Source organism: Schistocerca americana, chromosome 6 (assembly GCF_021461395.2).
Source record: "Schistocerca americana isolate TAMUIC-IGC-003095 chromosome 6, iqSchAmer2.1, whole genome shotgun sequence".
NCBI lineage: Eukaryota > Metazoa > Arthropoda > Insecta > Orthoptera > Acrididae > Schistocerca > Schistocerca americana.
In genome coordinates, this window is record NC_060124.1 from 362,820,247 (window position 1) to 362,847,355 (window position 27,109).

Below are 27,109 nucleotides of genomic sequence, written 5' to 3' on the forward strand. Positions count from 1 at the left end.
TTTTGTTACAAAATCTGTGTATGTAATTCATTCATTTGCTTCTGGATTGGCAGCAATTAAAAGATCGATAATGTAAATCTATCAAGTGGTAAGCTTGTATGGAAACTTGGGGCATATATGAAAGAATTCAAAGAAGATTCACAGTTTCTGTGAATCATCCTTACCTATTGGTGTACCTCATCTGCAAGAAGTAAGACATTAAGCAGTAACTCTTTAACTGCCTTCAAGAAGGATATTCATTTGATTTCCTACAGTACTTTGTTGTGTACCAATTCAGATTACACCACACAGTGCATTTTGTCTTCAGAACAATTACAGATACTGGAGTGGTTAATGAATCATTATTCATTATTGGCTGTACAATTGTCTTTTGCTACCTCAAACCTTGTTCTAATTGTTTGTTCTCTTCAGAAAATATCTAAATTACAGAAAACGGGTGTTTTACTTATTCCTTAAATTGAAGAGATTGTCATGAGCCCACCCACAAAATTGGTGGCTATTTACCACTCAGAAATTTAAATTGTTTCAGTAATTGTTTTGTCATTCAGCTCTTCACAACACTCCTTTGTTTACTTGAAAATGTGTAATGTACAACAGTACTTAAACGCCATGTCTCTGCAATATCCTTTCTTTCAGGATTGCTAGTCCTGCAAGGTTCGCAGGAGAGCTTCTGCAACGTTTTGGAGGGTAGGAGACGAGGTACTGGCGGAAGAAAAGCTGTGAGGACGGGGCATGAGTCGTGCTTGGGTAGCTCAGTTGGTAGAGCACTTGCCTGTGAAAGGCAAAGGTCCCGAGTTCGAGTCTCGGTCCGGCACACAGTTTTAATCTGCCAGGAAGTTTCAGAACTTAAATAGTTTGTGAAAATGATTTCAAAGAAGTAAAAGTGTTTGATTCTTGCCAAAAAGAAGCAGATTATTGACGCCATGGGATGCGGAGTGGAATGAATGTGAAAACTTTCAGGATTTTGCCATTTGCATTTTCAGTAAAGCAGAAAGATCATAGTGCTGTGTCATACAGAGGAAGTGGACTCTGCAAGGTGAGTTTCTGCATCTGGTAGAATGCTTTTTGAAATCTCTTGATCAGTGTTGGGGGTGTTGTTCATTGTACACTCCTGGAAATGGAAAAAAGAACACATTGACACCGGTGTGTCAGACCCACCATACTTGCTCTGGACACTGCGAGAGGGCTGTACAAGCAATGATCACACGCACGGCACAGCGGACACACCAGGAACCGCGGTGTTGGCCGTCGAATGGCGCTAGCTGCGCAGCATTTGTGCACCGCCGCCGTCAGTGTCAGCCAGTTTGCCGTGGCATACGGAGCTCCATCGCAGTCTTTAACACTGGTAGCATGCCGCGACAGCGTGGACGTGAACCGTATGTGCAGTTGACGGACTTTGAGCGAGGGCGTATAGTGGGCATGCGGGAGGCCGGGTGGACGTACCGCCGAATTGCTCAACACGTGGGGCGTGAGGTCTCCACAGTACATCGATGTTGTCGCCAGTGGTCGGCGGAAGGTGCACGTGCCCGTCGACCTGGGACCGGACCACAGCGACGCACGGATGCACGCTAAGACTGTAGGATCCTACGCAGTGCCGTAGGGGACTGCACTGCCACTTCCCAGCAAATTAGGGACGCTCCTGGGGTATCGGCGAGGACCATTCGCAACCGTCTCCATGAAGCTGGGCTACGGTCCCGCACACCGTTAGGCCGTCTTCCGCTCACGCCCCAACATCGTGCAGCCCGCCGCCAGTGGTGTCGCGACAGGCGTGAATGGAGGGACGAATGGAGACGTGTCGTCTTCAGCGATGAGAGTCGCTTCTGCCTTGGTGCCAATGATGGTCGTATGCGTGTTTGGCGCCGTGCAGGTGAGCGCCACAATCAGGACTGCATACGACCGAGTCACACAGGGCCAACACCCGGCATCATGGTGTGGGGAGCGATCTCCTACACTGGCCGTACACCACTGGTGATCGTCAAGGGGACACTGAATGGTGCACGGTACATCCAAACCGTCATCGAACCCATCGTTATACCATTCCTAGACCGGCAAGGGAACTTGCTGTTCCAACAGGACAATGCACGTCCGCATGTATCCCGTGCCACCCAACGTGCTCTAGAAGGTGTAAGTCAACTACCCTGGCCAGCAAGATCTCCGGATCTGTCCCCCATTGAGCATGTTTGGGACTGGATGAAGCGTCGTCTCACGCGGTCTGCACGTCCAGCACGAACGCTGGTCCAACTGAGGCACCTGGTGGAAATGGCATGACAAGCCGTTCCACAGGACTACATCCAGCATCTCTACGATCGTCTCCATGGGAGAATAGCAGCCTGCATTGCTGTGAAAGGTGGATATACACTGTACTAGTGCCGACATTGTGCATGCTCTGTTGCCTGTGTCTATGTGCCTGTGGTTCTGTCAGTGTGATCATGTGATGTATCTGACCCCAGGAATGTGTCAATAAAGTTTCCCCTTCCTGGGACAATGAATTCACGGTGTTCTTATTTCAATTTCCAGCAGTGTAGTTAAAAGAGAAATTCAGAAAGTTTCAAACATTGAGAAGTTAATCCAAGAAACTGTAACACATACTATTGCACAAACAAAATACTCAGCTTTATATGAAACGAGCCATAAGCATTACTCATTACATGCCACATTTTGGTTTTGATGTTGGCTTCATGGTACATTTAAATTCATTAGACACGCCTATGAAATACAAAACAATTAACTATATATTATGCTACATTGTATGCACAGTGTCCACGCTGCGCCACAAGATGCAATGAAATGTAGGACAGTGGTTAAGACTCCATATTTGTTTTCGAGTTAAGTGTCCTTTGAGTACCTGGATAATTATCCTGGTGTAAGAGTTCCTTGGTTTCCTGAAAACTTGCTGAGTAATTGCTGTCCATATTATGAGGGTGATTTCAAAAGTTCTCGGAATCACCAAGAGAGGTCAGCACTAGCGCAATGAGTTGTTCACGTGATATTCATTGGACTGTTGCTCGTAAACACATGCCACATCAGTGCTCTTGGAAGAGAGCTGTTGAGGTGATGTGGCTCTGATATTCCTGCGTAGTGATTTGTGAGCTGTGATTAAGTACTTCATAAAGAAAGGTATGAAAGCAAAGGACATTCATGCTGATTTCCAAAATACACTGAGGGCTCTGCCCCTTCATATCCAACTGTTGCCAAGTGGACAAATGAATTTAAATTTGGTCGGGAGAGCTTAGATGATGGTCCATGCAGTGATGGACCAAGAGGTGTCACTGCTCCAGAAATCATTTCAAAAGTGCGCAAAATGGTCATGGAGGATTGCTGATTGAAATTGTGTGAAATTACTCACGCTTGCCAGCTGTCATCTGAAAGGGTATATCAACAAAGAATTAGAAATGGAAAAATTATCTGCAAGATGGGTGCCGCGACTCTTGATGCTGGATCAAAAACGCATGAGAATGGACGTATAAGAACAATGTTTGGCCCGTTTTAGGAGAAATGAACAAGATTTTTTGTTGCGGTTTGTGACCATGAATGAAACTTTGGTGCATTACTATACCCCAGATACAAAACAACAGTCAAATCAGGGTGTATACGACCCGGGACAACCGGGAGATCCGGGAAAAAGCTGGGAATTTTTTCATCTGGGAGAAAACCAGGTAAAACCCAGGAATTTTTTTAGAATTCCAGGAATTTTTCATTGGAATTTAAGGAGATGGGACCTGGATAAACTGAAAGAACCAGAGGTTGTACAGAGTTTCAGGGAGAGTATAAGGGAACAATTGACAGGAATGGGGGAAAGAAATACAGTAGAAGAAGAACGGGTAGCTTTGAGGAATGAAATAGTGAAGGCAGCAGAGGATCAAGTAAGTAAAAAGATGAGGGCTAGTAGAAATCCTTGAGTAACAGAAGCGATATTGAATTTAATTGATGAAAGGAGAAAATACAAAAATGCAGTAAGTGAAGCAGGCAAAAAGGAATACAAACGTCTAAAAAATGAGATTGACAGGAAGTCAAAATGGCTAAGCAGGGATGGCTAGAGGACAAATGTAAGGATGTAGAGGCTTATCTCACTAGGGGTAAGATAGATACTGCCTACAGGAAAATTGAAGAGACTTTTGGAGAATAGAGATCACCTGCATGAATATCAAGAGCTCAGATGGAAACCCAGTTCTAAGCAAAGAAGGGAAAGCAGAAAGGTGAAAGGAGTATATAGAGGGTCTATACAGGGGTGATGTTCTTGAGGAATTCATATTCTTGAAGGAAAAAAACCTTGTTTCACAAAGCGACTAGCATCCAGCGCACGTTAAGTCTATCGATTATTCATATGACTTTGAAACACATTACTATCGGTTTTTGAACAGATTCTAAGTTGATTTCTGAATGAATCATAAGTTGATTTGTGAATGCGTGCATAGTGTGCATGATGTCTCTGTCAGGGGAATCCTCATCACATGTAGAAACAAACTTTCCTACAGACAAAAGCGGCTATACGAGCTGACCGGAGTAAAGCCGAATGGCTGAATACCAACCGCTGTCTGATTGGTTGATTGGGTTTGCGAAAGATGAGCATTGTTATAATTACTAGCGAAATCCATAGATTCAGACTTCAGGAGTAGAAATAAACGAAAAACAGGTAAGAAAGATTACACGTTATTTCTTGGTGTATCAAAGAAAATGAAATTTTGACGGTAAATTTTTGGCCAGATCGTGCTATACTAGTAAGGACCAGTTGTACTGTCCCCAGCTAGCAGCCGCTTAAGTTCTGTTCTGGAAGAAGTGCGGAAAATGCGTTGTACGAACATGTAACAACGCCTAACCAGAGAATAATCGCGGGATAACTAAACCGGTGATTCTGGCAGAGTTAGTGAAGTTAACCTGTGAATAAGCTTTGACATAGACAGGAGTAGTTACAGAATTAGTGATAACAAGACTGTTTGTTAGAACAAGGAAGGAGAAGAAACGGGGACATCATACAAATTATGGAACAGTATGGTGATTCCAAGTTTGTATAAAAATTTCGTACTACTACTTTTCGATTTCATGCTTTAAAAACTGGAGCGTATGAATGAAGTGTGAAACTATTCCCTAACGTAAAGCTTTTTGCTTGTAGTAGGCCTAATAGGCATTTGATATTGATACTGTGAATTATATTCTGTCATTACTAAAAAGACCGTTTGTGCCAAAACAGTCTCATTTATTTAGTGTGTGTTACAATTGTTGCAGTATTAGAAAGGCCTAGTTTGTTTTATCTAGCAGACAGTGGCAAAATAGACATAATCAGATCGGGAAACCACACCAGTCTTGGGCCCTATTTGTATTAACAGCTTTTTCAGTATTAGTGACATTTTGATTTTTCGTGTAGCAAAACGTTTGACGAACGTTGATGAGGTAATAGATTCTTTCGCAGAAAGGAAAGCACGCCATGTAAAGCTATAGCAAGATTAGAGAGAAAAAATTCTAGGAGCTAAGGATTGAACAAATGTGTATTGTCTTGCTTGTCTCATGTCTTCAGTGGGTCTACGTATCCTATATTTAATTTTGTCACACAAAGCAGCAAGTTGTTAGCTGATAAGGAATAAAGAGTGCAAATTTCCTGAAGTGTTATTTATTTATTTATTTATTTTTTTTAATAAAAAAAGAGGAACAGAATGTGAAACCGGCTGACTGATGGCAGGAGAGGCACCCACGTATGTTTCATGCATCAGATTCTTCAGAAAGCTGTGCGTTACAAAATGAAAATATTTTTTAATTTTTTTTTTTTTTAATTTTTGATGTCCTACCTCAAACGCTCGAGGGAGTGGCGGGGTATTGCCCTGGTTCGGAAATATCGTAGACCCGGGGCTGATGTGCAGAGCAGTCTGACATTTTGAGTTATAGTGGGGAAGTGGGTAGCCTTCACGTGACCTGTATTTACATCTTCCTTTACTGCTCTCATGTCAAATGAAAACAAAATAGATTTCTTTGGCCGAGAGCTATCAAGTGAATTAAAATACATTCACATAATTATGGAAGGCTAAAATGTGTTATTAGTTGCGGATTTTATTTTATTTCCACCTTCCTGACAGTCAAGCATTAATTGCCTTGCAGAACAATGAAGTTATTTTTGTTGGTTTGATAAAGAAATTTTCTTTTATTAAACTTTTCCGCTGAGGCAGACAATATATTTGAAACAAAGTGTTTAATTCCACACACTGTTCGCTGATAACATACACTCCTGGAAATGGAAAAAAGAACACATTGACACCGGTGTGTCAGACCCACCATACTTGCTCCGGACACTGCGAGAGGGCTGTACAAGCAATGATCACACGCACGGCACAGCGGACACACCAGGAACCGCGGTGTTGGCCGTCGAATGGCGCTAGCTGCGCAGCATTTGTGCACCGCCGGCGTCAGTGTCAGCCAGTTTGCCGTTCCATACGGAGCTCCATCGCAGTCTTTAACACTGGTAGCATGCCGCGACAGCGTGGACGTGAACCGTATGTGCAGTTGACGGACTTTGAGCGAGGGCGTATAGTGGGCATGCGGGAGGCCGGGTGGACGTACCGCCGAATTGCTCAACACGTGGGGCGTGAGGTCTCCACAGTACATCGATGTTGTCGCCAGTGGTCGGCGGAAGGTGCACGTGCCCGTCGACCTGGGACCGGACCGCAGCGACGCACGGATGCACGCCAAGACCGTAGGATCCTACGCAGTGCCGTAGGGGACCGCACCGCCACTTCCCAGCAAATTAGGGACACTGTTGCTCCTGGGGTATCGGCGAGGACCATTCGCAACCGTCTCCATGAAGCTGGGCTACGGTCCCGCACACCGTTAGGCCATCTTCCGCTCACGCCCCAACATCGTGCAGCCCGCCTCCAGTGGTGTCGCGACAGGCGTGAATGGAGGGACGAATGGAGACGTGTCGTCTTCAGCGATGAGAGTCGCTTCTGCCTTGGTGCCAATGATGGTCGTATGCGTGTTTGGCGCCGTGCAGGTGAGCGCCACAATCAGGACTGCATACGACCGAGGCACACAGGGCCAACACCCGGCATCATGGTGTGGGGAGCGATCTCCTACACTGGCCGTACACCACTGGTGATCGTCGAGGGGACACTGAATAGTGCACGGTACATCCAAACCGTCATCGAACCCATCGTTCTACCATTCCTAGACCGGCAAGGGAACTTGCTGTTCCAACAGGACAATGCACGTCCGCATGTATCCCGTGCCACCCAACGTGCTCTAGAAGGTGTAAGTCAACTACCCTGGCCAGCAAGATCTCCGGATCTGTCCCCCATTGAGCATGTTTGGGACTGAATGAAGCGTCGTCTCACGCGGTCTGCACGTCCAGCACGAACTCTGGTCCAACTGAGGCGCCAGGTGGAAATGGCATGGCAAGCCGTTCCACAGGACTACATCCAGCATCTCTATGATCGTCTCCATGGGAGAATAGCAGCCTGCATTGCTGCGAAAGGTGGATATACACTGTACTAGTGCCGACATTGTGCATGCTCTGTTGCCTGTGTCTATGTGCCTGTGGTTCTGTCAGTTTGATCATGTGATGTATCTGACCCCAGGAATGTGTCAATAAAGTTTCACCTTCCTGGGACAATGAATTCACGGTGTTCTTATTTCAATTTCCAGGAGTGTAGTATTGATACTCCAAGAAAATTTACATCCCGGAAACCATGTTGATAAGCTTAATATCAGGTCGTGGCCTACTTCACTGGGAATCTGGACATACGAATGTGCACTTTAAATGTGCACATTTTAGTATGGGTCACGAAATTCCGATGCTCTTGGAGTATCCTCTGATGTCTTGTTTCTTTTATGACATGATGTAAGATCTTTTAATGTTTTACATGTACGAACATATGGGCTCCCTACGGCAGCGTAGCTGCGCAAGCGCGGTGACGCCTGTCATCTGGCGCTCTCTGGCAACTGTAGAAACGAACCTATTTCTAACAGGTCGCGAGAAAATATTCCAAATGGTGGTTTGAAAAACGTTACCATCAAAGTAAATTTCCTTTTACGCAAGTTGAACTATGTGCGAGAATGTATGATGCATTTCTTAAATCACAGAGCGTTTGACTCTCATTTTAAAATCAACTCTTTTGATGACTAGCCATTTAGATGAATTTCAAGCCCAGAAGATCAGACATTTATGTCGTTATTAAAAATTTTACTGGCACATTTGTGTGATATATCGTAGTTTGTAATACACGCATAAAAGACCAATATTATATGTGAAGCTTTTCGTTTCGTGTAGCAACACTATGTATATTAATTTAAACCATTAACTTTTTCTGTTTGTGTGTTCGCGCTACTTAACAGTGATATTGCTATTGGCTGACTACATCACGTGTCCTAAGCTCTGAATACCTGCTGTCATCGGCTGGCGAGATCACGTGACATATGCTATGACTGCCTTACAAAAGCTCATCCCAATCTCGATTTCAATGCTTCGGATACTAACATGTGGTGTTTGGTAGAATTCGAATTTATACTTTCGTAATACGAAAATATGCAGCGTACATGTTGCTGCACATCAAAGATCTTTCCGAAACGTGTTTTTTCCCCGTGTTTAGTTTTCTAAAGCGCCGGGAAATTCTACGCCCATGTATTAAACCATAACCATTCAAAGGACTGTAAGTTATACAGTTCCTAGAGAAAATGTACTGTCAGTTAACAGGGAAAAAGTATGTTTTCACCCGGGAGAAAGTGTGTTTTTAACTGAGAAATCTGGGAATTTTTTTTCCCTTGTCCACGTATACACCCTGTCAAAGCAGTGGAAACATGCTGATTCTCCGCCACCAAAGAAAGAAAAGACAATTCCTTTGGGGGGAAAGGTCATGGCATCAGTGTTCTGGGATGTGAAGGGGATTCTGTATGTAGATTATCTCCCTACTGGGCAAACAAAAAAATATGCTAATATCCTGGACATATTGTAACAAAAGATACATGAAGAAAGGCCAGGTTTAGCGAGGAAGAAAGTTATCTTCCATCAAGACAATGCGCACTCATACACGTGCCATCGCCGTGGCAAAATTACACGAACTAAGGTGTGAATTGTTGCCAAACCCACCTTATTCACCTGATCTGGCTCCGTCAAACTTTCATCTCTTCCTAAAACTGAAAGTTTTTCTTGGTGGACGAAGATTCACTTCAAACGAAGACTTGATAGCTGAAGTTGACAACTATTTTGAAGGCCTGGAGGAAACTCATTTTAGAGATGGAATCAAGGCACTGGAACATTGTTGGACCAATTGCATTAATCTACAAGGAGACTAGAAAAATAAAAAAAAGTTTCAGTGATGTAAGTACTTTTTCTCTATTCCGTTTCGAGAACTTTTCAAACCACCCTCATATGAAGACAGTCTGACCTATCTCATGTTCTTTGCTCACACAAAAATGAAAAATATTAGTTGTACTTGGCATCCTGTTCAGTACAATCTACTCTCTGTCAAACTCTGGTAGCTGTATTGGCTGCAACTGTGTGGAGCATCTGGACCTCTGTTCAGGGTGAGCAGGTAGCTTGGAGATTCCGCAGGGAATAGGTGTGTCTAAGCCTGGCTTGCTCCTCAGTTAGTGAAACATTTTGTATATTTCTAATTGATATAATAGATGTGATTTTTGTATCAAGTTGCTGTGTATTATTTAAGTGGAAATGAGGGGACGGCAGTGAGTCCTCTCATTGCTCCCTCACTACTTCACCAAGTGTACAGATGCCAGAACCAGACACCTGCAAGTGAACAGTTGAACATAGGTTTTTTGGTCCTTCAGGCTGGATAAAGTAAACATGTGGAACAGTTGTGTGTGTGCATGTGCTTGTTTGCTGTGGTATAAGTGAATCTGTAAAAAAAATGATGGAACTAAGCATGTTCTTGGTTTCATTTTAAAGTGCTGCCAACTGTTCTGAGGCCTTTGTTGGAATAACACCTGTGTCCAGAGCTACTGGTTTGCTGATTGTTTATATGTCATGTTGAACTCTAAATATCAGGAATACAGATGTGGACACACACTGCAACCATCTGTGATGTCACCTGTTCTTGCCTAAATTTCGCTACTAAAGATTAAAATGCTGTGCCATGCATGCTGTGCCATTCTGTATTGCCCTGTAACACCAGTTGCAATCCAGTAAATGCAGCTGTTGGCTTCCAGTTACCTTCTGCTACTTCCAAAATGGGTTCTTGTGAGAGGACACTGTTACACGGAGAGGTTTTGTAATGTCTGCTGTCGTGTATGTAGATAGTTTTGCAGAGGCTGCAGGCATTCCTGGCATTGAAATGCTGGAAGTAGAATTAAGTAGATGGATACACATTCAGAAAGGCTGGAAACTGAAGATGAATCTGTGGATCACAGTAAGGATGAGATTGAACCTCAGGATCCCTGGGATTTCACTGAATCTACTGTAAATGGTTTAATGAATAGGAATGCCTATCTTTGAGAACCAATAGAAATATTAGAGATGTCAGTTCTTTGAAGCTACTATCACCAACTGTTGAAGGAGACTATCTTACGAGGTCATCCTACAGCAATAGAGGTTTTAGTGTAATTGTGTACAATAATTAAATTGATGACGGCCATAAATTCCACTATCTCAATTCTACTTCGCCATGTGAAGCAAAGGACCTTTTGGTATAAATGTGTGTGTGTGTGTGTGTGTGTGTGTGTGTGTGTGTGTGTGTGGTTTTTTTTTCCACAACAGAAAACCTGTAGATTGACTGGAGGCTTATCATGCAGTGAGATGATAATCCCAAAATAATTGCAGCCAGACATAGAAAGATACAATGTTGGCCATGGCACAGCAAGGTATTATAGACAGCAAATTTACCATGTATGTAGCCATGTGAAGGCATTAAACTTTCTTAAATCTGATGTTCCACTTCATGAAGTGATTCTTTTACAAGCCATTTTGGCTCTTTGTGAACCCACAGATTGTCGTAAATGGAACGTAAAAATGCTAAACCCTTGAGTTGATCAGATACAGGGACAGCACCTCAGATATCTGGGATGAGAAGCCAGTAATGTAAATCAAATGAGACACAGGAGGAGGGCTCATATGGCAATGTCTGATGCTCAGGAGACATGGAAATTTTGTTATGAACCTCATGCTATCACCGCATTCAAGAGTTTTCAAGCACTAGGCATCGACAGATGACAATTATTCGTATCTGTCCTGGTTACTTTTCTAGCAAAAGGAAGGCTCCTACTTGTAAGACATGCAATGCATAGCGCAGCATGATACTTTAAAAAAGTTAACGCAACACAAATTTTAATCAGACTGATGATTTTAGAAGCTGCTCCTTGTTCATCAGGCTACTGAAACAAGACTGGATAACAGCTGTAATACCTTGGCAACAGCTATTTTCAACATTAAAGAAAGCAAAGATAAAGTGTCTGCAGAATGTCACTAGACAGTGCGAGCCAGGTGTTTGTTATATATAAGGGCATGGCTACGAATCTGAAGCTGCAACTTAGTGAACGATTATTTCCTGTGATCAGCAGAAACAATTGGTTTTCCATTTCTTTCATAATGATTGTCACATTAAAACCATTTGCTCTGTTGTGGACAGTGTTAGCAGGGAGTTGTCATCTAGATACATGACACAGGTCAGTGAAAAATCCAAGTGGTCTGGCACAAGCTAGCCCAGATTTCTACATGTCTGCCTAAATAGGCATGAGTCAGGGAGCAGATGTTTTCTTTGCTATCTTAGGCAACGAAGTACTGGAGAAATTAAAACACCCAACACTAATTGACACAAAATTTGGTTGGATTTTTTGTCAGGTAGGATTCATCCAATTACATACAAGGTTGTGTGCAAGCTACATAAATTGTGTGGCACATACAGTCAGCAATGTAGAGTTGCTGACGGAAATTGGAGATTTGTAGGCCAGTATGGTGATCATGACAAGCTTCTTGATGACTAGATTGTCTTAAGTTTAAAGAGGGAGCCCCTTTGTGCCCATCCTGATCCAACATGTGCAGAGGTGCAACTTGTACAACTGAATCAGTTACTCTGGAAGAGGTGGTCCACTGATGACTTGGATCAGCTGCAGCAAATGGACATCGGAAGGAGCATGGCAGCCCCACGATTCAGCTGTCTCGTGATGGTCAAGGAAGATAACTTAATCTTGCTAAATGCAGAAGCTTGGTTTCATTGGGCAGCAGCTTTCTTGTCCTGATAGTGCAGTGTGTTGTGTAGTTGCTGTGAAAACTGCATCTGAGCAGATTAAGAGGCCTATAGTTAAGTTGTGTCCCCACCCTAAGCAAACAGTGATGTGCTCCCTCCCATTTGTGTCATGGTTCACAATGAAAGCCCATTGCCTAGTTGTTGTTTACAGCGAAATTTTGGCTTCAGACCTTGGCTTAGGAAGCTGTAAATGTTTTTCTGTAGGCTGTCTGGTGTCACTGTGAATTTTGTGCCTTTCACTTTCTGTATATTCGTTTTACAGTGGAAGTATGTTGAGTTATGTCACTATTGCCACTCCTTGTGACATCTAGCACTATATTTTACGACTGAAAAAGTCAAACTATGTATGGTTAAATGATGATGGCGTCCTCTTGGGTAAAATATTCTGGAGGTAAAATAGTCCCCCCATTCGGATCTCCGGGAGGGGACTACTCAAGAGGACGTCATTATCAGGAGAAAGAAAACGTGTTCTACGGGTCGGAGCGTGGAATGTCAGATCCCTTAGTCTGGCAGGTAGGTTAGAAGATTTAAAAATGGAAATGGATAGGTTAAAGTTAGATATAGTGGGAATTGGTGAAGTTCGGTGGCAGGAGGAACAAGACTTTTGGTCAGGTGAATACAGGGTTAAAAATACAAAATCAAATAGGAGTAACGCAGGAGTAGGTTTAATAATGAATAAAAAAATAGGAGTGCGGGTAAGCTACTACAAACTGCATAGTGAACGCATTATTGTGGCCAAGATAGACACGAAGCCCACGCCTACTACAGTAGAACAAGTTTATATGCCAACTAGCTCTGCAGATGATGAAGAAATTGATGAAATGTATGATGAGATCAAAGAAATTATTCAGGTGGTGAAGGGAGACGAAAATTTAATAGTCATGGGTGACTGGAATTTGAGAGTAGGAAAAGGGAGAGAAGGAAACATAGTAGGTGAATATGGATTGGGGGTAAGAAATGAAAGAGGAAGCCGTCTGTTAGAATGTTGCACAAAGCATAACTTAATCATAGCTAACACTTGGTTCAAGAATCATAAAAGAAGGTTGTATACATGGAAGAACCCTGGAGATACTAAAAGGTATCAGATAGATTATATAATGGTAAGACAGAGATTTAGGAACCAGGTTTTAAATTGTAAGACATTTCCAGGGGCAGATGTGGACTCTGACCACAATCTATTGGTTATGAACTATAGATTAAAACTGAAGAAACTGCAAAAAGGTGGGAATTTAAGGAGATGGGACCTGGATAAACTGACTAAACCAGAGGTTGTACAGAGTTTCAGGGAGAGCATGAGGGAACAATTGACAGGAATGGGGGAAAGAAATACAGTAGAAGACGAATGGGTAGCTCTGAGGGATGAAGTAGAGAAGGCAGCAGAGGATCGAGTAGGTAAAAAGACGAGGGCTAGTAGAAATCCTTGGGTAACAGAAGAAATATTGAATTTAATTGATGAAAGGAGAAAATATAAAAATGCAGTAAATAAAACAGGCAAAAAGGAATACAAACGTCTCAAAAATGAGATCGACAGGAAGTGCAAAACGGCTAAGCAGGGATAGCTAGAGGACAAATGTAAGGATGTAGAGGCTTATCTCACTAGCGGTAAGATAGATACAGCCTACAGGAAAATTAAAGGGACCTTTGGAGAAAAGAGAGCCACTTGTATGAATATCAAGGGCTCAGATGGAAACTCAGTTGTAAGCAAAGAGGGGAAAGCAGAAAGGTGGAAGGAGTATATAGAGGGTCTATACAAGGGCGATGTACTTAAGGACAATATTATGGAAATGGAAGAGGATGTAGATGAAGATGAAATGGGAAATACGATGTTGCGTGAAGAGTTTGACAGGGCACTGAAAGACCTGAGTCGAAACAAGGCCCTGGGAGTAGACAACATTCCATTAGAACTACTGATAGCCTTGGGAGAGCCAGTACTGACAAAACTCTACCATCTGGTGAGCAAGATGTATGTGACAGGCGAAATATCCTCAGACTTCAAGAATATAATAATTCCAAACCCAAAGAAAGCAGGTGTTGACACATGTGAAAATTACCGAACTATCAGTTTAATAAGTCACAGCTGCAAAATACTAACGCGAATTCTTTACAGACGAATGGAAACACTGGTAGAAGCCGACCTCGGGGAAGATCAGTTTGGATTCCGTAGAAATGTTGGAACACGTGAGGCAATACGGACCTTACGATTTATCTTAAAAGAAAGATTAAGGAAAGGCAACCCTACGTTTCTAGCATTTGTAGACTCAGAGAAAGCTTTTGACAGTGTTGACTGGAATACTCTCTTTCAAATTCTGAAGGTGGCAGGGGTAAAATACAGGGAGTGAAAGGCTATTTACAATTTGTACAGAAACCAGATAGCAGTTAAAAGAGTCGAGGGGCATGAAAGGGAAGCTGTGGTTGGGAAGGGAGTGAGACAGGGTTGTAGCCTCTCCCCGATGTTATTTAATCTGTATAATGAGCAAGCAGTAAAGGAAACAAAAGAAAAATTCGGTGTAGGTATTAAAATCCATGGAGAAGAAATAAAAACTTTAAGGTTCGCGGATGACATTGTAATTCTGTCAGAGACAGCAAAGGACTTGGAAGAGCAGTTGAACGGAATGGACAGTGTCATGAAAGTAGGGTATATGATGAACATCAACAAAAGAAAAACGAGGATAATGGAATGTAGTCGAATTAATTCGGGTGATGCAGAGGGAATTAGATTAGGAAATGAGACACTTAAAGTAGTAAAGGAGTTTTGGTATTTGGGGAGCAAAATAACTGATGATGGTCGAAGTAGAGAAGATATAAAATGTAGACTGGCAATTGCAAGGAAAGCGTTTCTGAAAAAGAGGAATTTGTTAACATCGAGCATAGATTTAAGCGTCAGGAAGTAATTTCTGAAAGTATTTGTATGGAGTGTAGCCTTGTATGGAAGTGAAACATGGACGATAAATAGTTTGGACAAGAAGAGAATAGAAGCTTTCGAAATGTGGTGCTACAGAAGACTGCTGAAGATTATATGGGTAGATCATATAACTAATGAGGAGGTATTGAATAGGATTGGGGAGAAGAGAAGTTTGTGGCACAACTTGACTAGAAGAAGGGATCGGTGGATAGGACATATTCTGTGGCATCAAGGGATCACCAATTTAGTATTGGAAGGCAGCGTGGAGGGTAAAAATCGTACAGGGAGACCAAGAGATGAATACACTGAACAGATTCAGAAGGATGTAGGTTGCAGTAGGTACTGGGAGATGAAGCAGCTTGCACAGGATAGAGTAGCATGGAGAGCTGTATCAAACCAGTCTCAGTACTGAAGAATACAACAACAACAATGCAGCACTGTCTGCTCCCTGTTGGGAACTCCCGTAAGTGTTTTGCGTGCACACACCTGGAGCATCTGGCCCTTTTGTTCAGGATGAGCTGGTAGCTTGGAAACGTCAGCAAGTGAATGTGTGTCAGCCTGGCAAGCTCCACAGTTAAGAAAATTCTTTGTATATTATCATGTCATATAACAAATGTGGTTTTGTAGATAGTCATGGTGCATTGCTTAAGTGAAAACAGGGGAGAGCAGTGAATGCTCTGTCACTACACTCTCGTAACTTAGTTTACCAGTGCAGTACCAGAGACCTGCAAGTGAACAGTTATGCGTAGAATAATTTTTAGTAGTATAAACTGTTTAGCTCACGAATTTCATCTACTAAGTGAAGTACTCAACTTCTGAAAGTTAAAAATGGATCATGATGAAACTTGCTGACAGATTAAAACTGTGTGCCGGACCGAGACTCGAACTCGGGATCTGTGCCTTTCGCGGGCAAGTGCTCTACCGACTGAGCTACCCTTGCACGACTCACGGCCCGTCCTCACAGCTTTACTTCTGCCAGCACCTCATCTCCTACCTTCCAAACTTGACAGAAGCTCTTCTGCGAACCTTGCAGAACTAGCACTCCTGGAAGAAAGGATATTGCGGAGACATGGCTTAGCCACAGCCTGGAGGATGTTTCCAGAATAAGATTTTCAATCTGCAGTGAAGTGTGTGCTGTTATGAAACTTGCTGACAGATTAAAACTGTGTGCCGGACGGAGACTCGAACACGGGACCTTTGCCTTTCGCGGGCAGGTGCTCTACCGACTGAACTACCCAAGCACGACTCACGCCCCGTCCTCACAGCTTCACTTCTGCCAGTACCTCGTCTTCTACCTTCCAAACTTGACAGAATCTCTTCTATGAACCTTGCAGAACTAGCCCTCCTTTCTTCCAGTTCAGCGCCTTCTCGATGTCCTTTCGCAGTGCTGCACTGTTCGGAGTGCAGTCGATGCTTTAGGACTGCATATCCCCCGTCCCCAAAAGCCGCACCGTTGTCGCGTAGGGCGCCACCTTACAACAAAGATGGGGAGGGGGCAGGCAGGAAACTGTGTAGTGCAAGGAGACCGACGCCAAGCGCTTGGCCGCACCTCGACATCCATCCTGCGCTCCGAGGGAAACGTCGTTCGGAAAACCCCCGGAACGTCTCCTACTGTCTTCCTCAGTCCGACGAAAATCGGAGAAGGCGACGATGACAACGGCGACGAAGCCGAGTCCAAGGCGAGCGCCGGGAAGTTGCTGCTCTGGGGGCGAAGGCGATGGGGTGCAGCTCCACGGGTTCCGCAGGCACTGCCAACAGGCACCCGGGGCGGCCACGCCGGCCCCGAGATCCTAGTAGGATGCGAACCTGCGGACAGAAAATCTGCAGAAGAATCTCGCAATCCACAAGCACGAATCAGGTTCTGATGGCGGCGCACCAACCCACCAGGACCTTGAATTAAATACAAACAAGCGCCCAAATTTCTAAGAATCGTTCCTCTCTCCCAGCGCCTGGGGCAACCAAAAACACTGGAAAAAAAAGAATCATTAGGCGCAACGCGATGCGGAGCGCCGTGCGCTGCGGTTGGTGCAGGAACTGCAGCAGCGTGTGGTGGCGACGGCCATGTGGATGCTCTGCCGGCGACGGAGTTGTCAGGATGTTGTTTTTGTGATCTTCAGTCCAGAGACTGGTTTGATGCAGCTCTCCATGCTACTCTATCCTGTGCAAACGTCTACATCTCCCAGTACATACTACAACCTACAGCCTTCTAAATCTGTTTAGTGTATTCATCTTTTGGTCTCCCTCTATGATTTTTACCCTCCACGCTGCCCTCCAATACTAAATTGGTGATCCCTTGATGCCTCAGAATATGCCCTACCAACCGATCCCTTCTTCTAGTCAAGTTGTGCCACAAACTTCTCTTCTCCCCAATCCTATTCAATATCTCCTCATTAGTTATATGATCTACCCATCTAATCTTCAGCATTCTTCTGTTGCACCACATTTCGAAAGCTTCTATTCTCTTCTTGTCTAAACTATTAATCGTCCACGTTTCACTTCCATACATGGCTACACTCCATACAAATACTTTCAGAAACGACCTCCTGGCACTTACATGTATGCTCGATGTTAACAAATTTCTCTTCTTCAAAAACGCTTTCCTTGCCATTGCCAGTCTACATTTTATATCCTCTCAACTTCGACCTTCATCAGTTATTTTGCTCCCCGAATACCAAAACTCCTTTACTACTTTTAAGTGTCTCATTTCCTATATCCTCCTTTCAATACACTGCCCATTCCGTTTAACTGCTCTTCCAGGTCCTTTGCTGTCTCTGACAGAATTACAATGTCATCTGTGAACCTCAAAGTTTTTATTTCTTCCTCGTGGATTTTAATTCCTACTTCGAATTTTTCTTTTGTTTCCTTTACTGCTTGCTCAATATACAGATTGATTAACATCGGGTTGCGGGGAAGAGCAGCAGCCCTTGCTTCCGTGTGTGGGAGGCATGTAGTCTGTTCATCTGTACACACAAATCGTTCAGCTTCTCCGTTCGACTGAGGATGAAACGGAGCACTGGTAAGGTGAGTGATATCAATGGCTATACAAAACTATGCAGAGCCTTGAGGCGTAAACTGTGGTCCGTTGTCTGTAACCAACACTTCAGGCAGATCAGCCAAGCAAAAAATAGATGACAAAGCTGAATGGTGCTACTAGACGGATATTTACTAATTGAGCCCACAACAATAAGCCAACGAGTGTTCCAAAAGGGAGCAGCAAAGTCAATATGCACTCGTTGCCACGGCTTCCGAGCCGTGCGTGGCGGAATAGGTTTTCACGGATGAAACAAAGACTGAAGTGGCCTTTGGTCCATCACTAGGTAAAACTTCCGACCAAACAGATAATGGTGAAATTTTGTCACTCTATAGATAACAGCGAACGCTTCCTTCTCTATTTGGGAACAGTTACATTGAATCTTGGGCAATAACTTGGAAGCGAAAGCAATCGGCTTGTCCTGTGAACCAATTTTGTGCGAGAGCACAGCTCCGATTCCGTACGAACAAGCGTCTATTGCCAAAACCACAGGCTTAGCGGGATCGAAATGAACAAGGCATATGACACTCAACAAGACATTTTAAATTTCTGGAATGCATCCTGACACTCTTTGGTCCAAACAAAAGGCACATTCTTCAGGCGCAATATGGGCTGCGTTGGGTATAAACTGGATATAGTATGTCAGCTTCCCGAGAACTGACTGCAATTCCTTCATGTTCCGCGAGGCAGGGAGATCCCGATTGTCAGCAAAGGTGAGTGAAGGGGATAAACACCTTGTATATTAAGAACATGGAAGACAAATTGAATGTTCCCCATAGCATCATACTGCCCTCACCGGCCAAAGTTCACGAGGTGGTGTACGTTTCGTTCGAGCAGTCGTTCGCCTAACTGACTGCACATCCCGACACGACGTGCCGGCTTTAGAAGTATGTGAACACTATCTATATGGACACCTATTGGTGCGCAACAATATGGATTGCGTCCACTGTACGCCTTCATGAGTTTGAATTCTGCTGAGGACACTTTCCATTATACGCCTGAATGTCTGTGGAGGAATGGTAGCCTATTCCTCCTCAAGAACCGAAAGCAGAGAAGGCAATGATGTTATTTGGAGCAAAGTCGACGTTGTAACTCATCTCAAAGGTGTTACGTCGGGTTCAGGTAGGAACTCTGGCAGATCAGTCTATTTCAGGAATGTTATTGTCCACAAACCACTGCCTCACTTATGCTGCTTTATGACAGGGAACATCGTCATGCTCATAAAAAACAGTCATCGTCTGCGAACTGTTCTTCTACTGTAAAATGTGTTCACATCTTTCCGCATTTAGCGTTTTCTTAAGCGTAATAAGGGGACCACACCCTAACCACGAGAAACAATCCAATACCGTAACATCACCTCCTTCGTGTTGGCATTGGTACGTTATGGCAGGTAACGTTGTCCAGGAATTCGCCAAATCGAAACTCTTCTGTCGGATTGCCACAGGATATAGTGTGACTCTATCACTCCATAAGTCTTTTCCCAACATCCACTGCCCAGTGGCGTCTCTCTTTACGCCACCTCGAGCCTCACTTAGAGATGACTACAGAAATGTGCGGTTTCTGATAAGCTGCTCGGCCATTGCAACTCATTCTTTTTAACTCACTTCACAGAGTCATTGTGTTAGCTGCACTGCTGATAGCACTTTGGAACTCTCGAATTATTCCGTCCGCTGATTTCATGCGATTTTTACAACCGCTCACCATAATACCCGATATTCCTTGCCCGTAAGTACACGATGTCTGCTTTGGTCTTGGTTTAGCTGTGGCTATTCCTTCACAAGCAAATCACCATTCGCTGACTTGGTCAGCTTTAGAAGGATTGAGATATCCCTGATTCATTTGTCACTGAGGTAACATCCAATGACTAGTCCACGTTCGAAGTCGTCTTCTGTTGCTGCCTTTACTGACAACACAACACTCCCCGCCTCCTTTTACACTGTCGTGTCGGCCTCTCGCGACGTCCAGTGGTCAATTTCGCGTTAATAGAGGTGTCCGGAAGTTTTCGATCAGATAGTATGCCACATGGGGCCACTGGTAACTCGCGAAGGAAATTACAGAATGGGGCTGTTAGTACGAAACACAAGTTTCATGGGGCCACTGGTAACTCGCGAAGGAAATTACAGAATGGGGCTGTTAGTACGAAACACAAGTTTCCCCGGTATTTATACATTTTGAACAAGCTTTTGACAAAGTTCCAACATCAGCACTTAGAGCGTTCGCGAAACAATACAATACTGCAACCTGTCGGCCCGTGCACGGTCCCAAAAAGCCGCCCGCGAAAATGCATTTTTCAGGTCAGATCTTGGGTTCTGTTGATCACAGAGATAAGGGCTTAAGGATTATGGATAGCCCTTGGCCTAGCGACCATTTGTAGACCTTTCGGAAGAAAAATATGGTTCAAATGGCTCTGAGCACTATGGGACTTAACATTTGAGGTCATCAGTCCCCTAGAACTTAGAACTACGTAAACCTAACTAACCTAAAGACATCACACACATCCATGCCCGAGGCGGGATTCGAACCTGCGACCGTAGCGGTCGCGCGAACTGAAGCGCCTAGAACCGCTCGCCCACACCGGCCGGCCTTTCGGAAGAAAGGGAATTCTGTAGCTATGTTGCAGTACAGGTGTCAAAATTTAAACATTACACACTTCCTTCTAGCAGGCAAACTGAGCAAATCAACTGGTTATTTTGCAGTATAGGGTACATCTTATGCGATATAAGCACCATTTGTTTGTCATCGTTTCCTCAGAAAAACACGAAACACCGTGACTTCTGGACACGAAAAGTACCAGTTGCGGGTATGACCACTTCTACAATTTCTATTCAATGCAGATCGTCGAAATATATACCATATATTCTTAAGATGGTATTCTCGGAGAACTTCGAAACTTTTTCCATATCATTATCCGCTTCTGGGATTCCGTGGCTCAAATTTACCGTACTCACACCGGAAACCGCAAAAACCGGTTTTAGCCGTTTTTGCGCCGTGGGCCGCAATTATCTATACAAATAACCATAGTAAATGGCTCAAATTTCAACTGCACAGTTTTTAAACATTCATCTAGTAACGTCATTTCCCTGTTTACGAAAATCTGTATCCGTTATACAGGTACCCTCGAAACACCTTGATTTTTGGGTACCAGAAATACCAATTGTAGGGATGGCAACTTCTACAATTTCTGTTCATGGCAAATGGTCGAAATTTTTACCATGTATTCTGCAGATAATGTTCTCTGGGAACCTTGTATACCATGAGCACATCGGACAAAAAGTTAGTCATGTCCAGGAGACATCATACTACTGCCGTGTAACGTCGCCTCTAGCCTTAATAATGGCTTCATTTCTGCGAGAGAGACAGTCCACAGGCTTTTTTCACGTATTCCCAATTCTGATGAAACCTTTCATTGCTGGCTAGATCCCGCAGAGATACCAAATTAATGGAATGTTGATTGCTGCGTTTGACCCACTGTTCAAAATACTTCTTTTGTGTGATTTAGAAACTCACTAGAAGTTCTGTATGGTGCCTGAGTGATCGTCAAACTAGGCACATGTGTGTACAGCTTTGTGAACATGGCTGTTATGTTGGAAGGTAGCAGTGTCCACAGCATACTTATCATGGACATATACAGGAAAAGGCGACATTTGGTTACAGAGAATGTTGAAGTAAACACTCGGGTTTATGTTATGTAAATTGAAAGTCGAGTGGGGAGAAGGGAAAGGGAAGGGACTATTCATGTCAGCTGCATCGGGCCTTTATGCTGAATCAGCAACAACGAGTGAAAATGTGTGTCGGACAGGGATTCGAACCTGGAATCTCCTGCTTACTAGGTAGTTGAGTTAATGAGTTAACCACTGCGCCACCTGGATCGAAATGGACTATCTCGGCGCGCCTCTCCGCCAAACCACACTCCCACCCACCACCAACTATGCGCGGTCCTTGTCCATGTTCGCCATGCTCGCTTCTTTTGAGATTCCTGTAGGAGGTCGAAAGTAATTCTGCATCCGCATTGAAGATAGTGGATTCACTGTTATGAATGCACGGTGTCTGTTCTTTCGAACATGTCCGAAAGAACAGACACGACGCATCATACACTGAAGTGCCAAAGAAACTGGTATAGGCGTACGTATTCAAATAAAGAGATTTATAAATAGGCAGAATACGGCGATGCGGTCGGCAACGCTTATGGGAGACAAGTGTCTGGCGCAGTTGTTAGATCGGTTACTGCTGCTAGAATGGCGGGTTATCAAGATTTAAGTGAGTTTGATCGTGGTGCTATAGTCGGCGCACGAACGACGGGACACAGCATTTCCGATGTAGCGATGAAGTGGGCATTTTCCCATACGACCATTTCACCAGTGTACCGACACCGCCGCGACCGGAAAAAGATCCTGCAAGAACGGGATCTACGACGACTGAAGAGATTCGTTTAGCGTGACAGAAGTGCAACTCTTCCGCAAATTGCTGCAGATTTCAGTGCTGGACCATCAGCGAGTGTCAGCGCGCGAACCATTCAACGAAACATCATCGACATGGCCTTTCGGAGCCGAAGGTCCACTCGTGTACCCTTGATGACTGCACAACAAAAAACTTTACGCCTCGCCTGGGACATTGGACTGTTGATGACTGGAAACATGTTGCCTGGTCGGACGAGTCTCGTTACATAGTGAATGGATGTGTACGGTCATGGGGACAACCTCATGAATCCATGGACCCTGCATGTCGGCAGGGGACTGTTCAAGCTAGTGGAGGCTCTGTAATGGTGTGGAGCGTGTGTAGTTGGAGAGATATATGTCTAGATACGACTCTGACAGGGGACACGTACGTAAGCATCCTGTCTGCTCACCTGCATCCATTCATGTCCATTGTGCATTCCGACGGACTTGGTCAATTCCAGCAGGACAATGCGACACTTCACACGTCAAGAATTGCTACAGAGTGGCTCCAGGAACACTCTACCGAGATTAAACACTTCCGCTGGCCACCAAACTCCCCAGATGTGAACATTATTGAACATGTCTGGGATCCCTTGCAACGTGCTGTTCAGAAGAGATCTCCACCCCCCTCGTACTCTTACGGATTTATGGACAGCCCTGCAGGATTCATGGTGTCAATTCCCTCCAGCATTACTTCATACATTAGTCGAGTCCATGTAAGGTCGCGTTGAGGCACTTCTGCGTGCTCGCAGCGGCCCTGCATGATATAAGGCAGGTGTACTGCTTTCTTTGGCTCTTCAGTGTATAACTCTGGTTTATGTACACAGTAACCTAAATGAGAGGGCCCGAGTCTTGGTACGGAAAAACACACCGAAAACATCACAGAACCATCTGGTACCTGAGCTACACACTCCATACACTGCCGTACTGGACCGATCGTGCTATCGACGCCTTGTATAATTAGAAAACAGGCAAAATGGAGAGTTGTCGGACCACTCTTTCAGCCACCTGCTATTCGGTTTTTGTGTTGTTTGGCCCATTGAAGATGTGTAACTTCGTGTGCCAGTCAGAAATGGCCTTTACCGCTGTACCCGGCTCCAAATGTGTATTGCATGCAGTTCTTTTTGCAGTGTTCGCTCGGAAACTGGTTGAAATGAACCTGGATTCACCGACAGCAGATATTCCTGTCGCTTTTGAAAACTGTTGACACTGTCAAGGCGTAATGCTCGTCTCTCATCCCTGCCGCCGAGGATCTTGTTATGACCAATGTTCTGACGCCGTGTTTCATGGCTGCACGTGGTGCACCATTCCTTATAGACACTTTTGGCAGTGCACTGATATACAAGCCAAACTTCATTCACAATGCGTCCAAACGTGATAGACCAGTGGTCGCCAAACTGCGGCCCGCGGGCCCTATGCGGCCCGAATGAAACACCTGTGCGGCCCGCAGTTCTTGGCCATATTTTATATAGTAATGTACATCTAGCTACTAACAGCGGAATCCTGGAACGTCAACTCACGTTAAGGACTGCGGCGGGGCGGAGCTATTAAAAAGTTTTATTCGTTCGTCGTATTGTTCAGTACAAAAGTTCCACCTACCTCAGTACGGCGTCAGTTCACCATCCTGTTTCTCTGCAAACGTAGGTACTATTAGAGCGTGGAAAAAGCAGCGTTGATAATACGACGCCTATACTTACATTGCAAAGTCCGCATAACTCTAGTAGCCAGCTATCTTGTAAATATCTTGTAATAATTTTCGGGCGTAAGGTGGTTGCTTCATTACTTATGTCGAAACTCTAATACAAGTCTTTTTATTTCCTTTAGCTCAAATGAAAAAACCCCGCCATCAAGTCCGCATGTACGTAAGAAACAAAACTACTGTTCACAGTTCATGCAGTCCAGGTCACACACAAAGCAGCCAGAATTTTACGTAAGTCCGACCCAAATAATTACACGATCTTACAGTCAAAGTTCCACTACCAATAGTGAGTTTCACATTCGGTCCTTTTCCGTTGGTTTCTTTAAAAGAAACTGCTCGCCAAATATTCCACATACGAACACAAAACATGCCGCGCGGAATTTACACACAGACGAAAAGTTCACACGCAGTTATCTTTCCAACAAAACAATTCCAAAACTTCCAATTTTCACCAAACTGTCCGTAAATGCAACTGCTTTCACGGCAACACAATATGGACGCGAGAAACCAATTACTTCTTCATTTTAAACATAATGAAGACTGAAACGTTCAACATTACCTGTACGTCCAATACATGACAAGCATATATATATATGTATATGATTGGTCGGTCATTTTGGCGGGCCAATCAGAAGAATTGTTCGAGATGATCGAGAGGATATCTATCTATATCAGATATATATCTGATTGGCCGATCATTTTGGCTGGCCAATCAGAAGAATTGTTCGAGGTCATTCTCGCGCCAAAACTGTCCTGTCCTGTGGTAGATGCATTTATGCCATTCCAACATGCAAATAATAATATAAGATTTAATAAAAGCCAAAAGAAAAAAAAAATTAATCTTGGAATAAATTTAGAATATGATTTTACTTTCAACTGTTATTCTGGCTGCCTCCTTACAAAAGCAACTATACTTGGACATACGTCATCAGCGAAGTGGGCACAAACATCTTTCCTATGCTGTGATAGTCCGAAGCTTGTGGTCGTGCGGTAGCGTTCTCGCTTCCCACGCCCGGGTTCCCGGGTTCGATTCCCGGCGGGGTCAGGGATTTTCTCTGCCTCGTGATGACTGGGTGTTGTGTGCTGTCCTTAGGTTAATTAGGTTTAAGTAGTTCTAAGTTCTAGGGGACTGATGACCATAGATGTTAAGTCCCATAGTGCTCAGAGCCTATGCTATGATTACATAAAGTATTACATAAATTTAATCTTGAAATTTAACGTATGTCCCACATACACACTCTCACTCACTCTCATTTACTCCCACAACAATATTAGATACAAATAATAATTTTGTCTGATTTTTATATTACGAAAATGTAAAGTGGTTTAAGTTTTTTAAATTAAATCTTAATTAAATAATTCTGCCCTTTGAGAGTTCTGGTTGTGTTTTCAAATGACAACAAAAGGTAAACTGTTATAGTTTGTAACTGAATTTAATTCCCTAAGTGTCGGTTTTTTACTTTTTAAGTAATTTTCTCTATCTCCTTAACTATGATGGTTACAGAGTTGACATTTTTATACAATCTTCTCCTGAATAACAAAAACTAGTGTGCCGATTTTGAAAAAGAATGAATAACATTTACTATAGTTTATTTAGATTCATAGGTGGCATGAATATAAGCTCCTGTTAAGTAACATCCTTTCGCGTTCACACGCTGCAATAGCAACAGGTGCACATGACTCATTGCTAGGACACAACATGTCTCCTTCACAGCCTCCGGCTCCAATACTGCAGGCTGTACTGCAATGTAGCTTACTGCAATAACTGTTGTCGCGCATTAACTCGCGACAGTCACAGGACCTCCTAAGACTGCAGTTTTCCTGCTCAGTGACAAAAATACTTGCGAGTACACAGGCAGCAAGTCGTGGAATACCTGCTAATATCGGGTCGAACTTTCTTTTGCCCGGCGTAGCACAGCAACTCGACAAGTCGTTGGAAATCCCGTGCAGAAATATTAAGCCATGCTGCCTCTATAGCCGTACATAATTGCGAAAATTTTACTGGTGCAGGATCTTGTGCACGAACTGATCTCTCGCTTATGCTCCACAAATGGTCGATGGGATTCATGTCGAGTGATCTGGGTGGCCAAACTATTTGCTCCAGCTGTACAGAATGTTCTGCAAACCAGTCGCGAACAATTGTGACCCGGTGACATGGCACATTCTCATGAATAAAAATTCAATCGTTTTTTGTCATGTCGAGTGATCTGGATGGCCAAACCATTTGCTCCAGCTGTACAGAATGTTCTGCAAACCAGTCGCGAACAGTTCTCATGAATAAAAATTCAATCGTTTTTTGGGAACATGAAGTCCACGAATGGCTGCAAATGGTCTCCAGGTAGCCGAATGTCCAGACGACTCAGTCCATTCCACATTATGGAACCACCACCAGCTTGCACAGTTCCTTTTTGATATCTGGAGTCCATGGCTTCGTGGGCTCTGCGCCACAGTCTAACCCTACCTACCATCAGCTCTTACCAACTAAAATCGGGTCTCAATTGACGAGGCCCTGGTTTCCCAGTTGTCCTGTTAGCAAAGGTAATCGCTTCGGTCGTCTGTTGCCATAGCCCATTAACGACAAATTTCGCTGCCCTGTCGTAACGGATACGTTCGTCGTGCGTCCCACATTGATTTTTGCTGTTATTTCCCGCGGTGTTGCTTGTCTCTTAGCACTGACAACGCTACATAAACGCCGGTGCTCTCGGTCGTTAAGTGAATGTCGTCAGTCACTGCGTTGTCCGTGGTGAGAAGCAATGCCTGAAATTTGGTATTCTCGGCACGCTTTTGACACAGTGGATCTTAGAATACTGAACTCCCTAACAGCTCCCAAATGGAATGTCCCATGCGTCTAGCTCCAACTACCAT